At 43.3% G+C, this 1,410-nt stretch overlaps 1 pseudogene; it reads right to left on the bottom strand.

Moving 5' to 3' along the window:
* Window positions 1-464: 464 nt before the first annotated feature.
* On the bottom strand, window positions 465-564 carry LOC127124626 (uncharacterized; annotated as a pseudogene).
* Window positions 565-1,410: the final 846 nt, after the last annotated feature.

The following is a 1,410-nucleotide window of genomic DNA, read 5'->3' as shown; positions in this document are numbered from 1 at the left end:
AATTCGGGAATATCGTGCTGCAAACAATCTCCCTCCTATAGACTTTCCTGATCTCAAAGATCTTCCTTCTTTAACCGAGATGGCAGAACCAGCTCGTGCTCTTAGAGATTACGCCGCTCCATCGCAAGATGAGCCGCATTCAAGTATTGCTCCGCCCGCAATCGAAGCAAACAACTTCGAACTTAAACCTTCGCTGTTGCAGGCTGTGCAACAGAACCAATTCTCTGGAAATCTTACCGAAGATCCAAACCTTCATTTATCCGTATTTGTCCAATACGCCGATACTGTTAAAGCTAATGGTGTCACTTCAGAGGCAATTCGACTTCGTCTTTTTCCTTTCTCATTAAGAGATAGCGCTAGAAGATGGCTTCAATCTCTCCCTTCCAACTCAGTCACCACCTGGAACGAGTTGAAGAAAGTTTTTCTTGCCCGATACTTTCCGCCAAGCAAAACGGCTATGTTAAGAGCCCAGATAAACGGATTTAAACAGAAAGACAACGAGTCTCTTTTCGAAGCATGGGAAAGATACAAAGACATGATGAGACTTTGCCCATACCATGGTTTGGAAGACTGGTTAGTAATTCACACATTTTATAATGGTCTCTTATACAACACAAGGTTAACAATAGACGCCGCTGCAGGTGGTGCACTAATGAACAAACCTTATGCTGATGCCTACCAGCTTATCGAGAGCATGGCCCAAAACCACTATCAGTGGGGAACCGAACAAACAACGGTGGAAAAACCTCAAACGAAAACTGGCATGTACGAGATAAGTAACCTTGACCACGTTAATGCAAAAGTGGATGCTTTGGTCCAGAAAATTGAAAGTTTAAACGTATCACCTCCAGCCGCCGTGGTTGCTATAACTCAGAATTGCGAGGTCTGTGGAATCCAAGGCCACACTCCTACGGACTGTCAACTCTTGACTGGAATCCAAGCAGAGCAAGTGAACTATGCTCAAGGAAGCCCCTATTCGAATACCTATAACCCAAATTGGAAGAACCATCCAAACTTTTCATATAAGAGTAATAATGCTTTATACGCACCTGGACAGTCTCCAAATCAAGCCCCATCTATACCTCCGGGATATCAGAAACCAAATCCATCCATGCCTAACAATAATACCCCTAGAAAATCCAACTTGGAAATCATGATGGAAAACTTTATAGCTTCCCAACAACAAACCAATAAAGATTTCTTAAACCAGAACATACACACTGGCGAACAACTTAAACAACTAGCAAGCAAAGTAGATGCCTTGGCTACCCATAACAAAATGCTGGAAACACAAATATCTCAAGTAGCTCAACAACAAGCACCTACTGCTGCCCCAACTGGTACATTCCCTGGACAGCCCCAACCTAATCCGAGAAGCCAAGCTCATGCAATTATATTAAGAAGTGGAAC

This window comes from Lathyrus oleraceus, chromosome 2 (genome assembly GCF_024323335.1).
Source record: "Lathyrus oleraceus cultivar Zhongwan6 chromosome 2, CAAS_Psat_ZW6_1.0, whole genome shotgun sequence".
NCBI classification, from domain to species: domain Eukaryota; kingdom Viridiplantae; phylum Streptophyta; class Magnoliopsida; order Fabales; family Fabaceae; genus Lathyrus; species Lathyrus oleraceus.
Note: the sequence above shows the minus strand (reverse complement) of the source record. Positions and strands in the feature narration are given on the sequence as shown.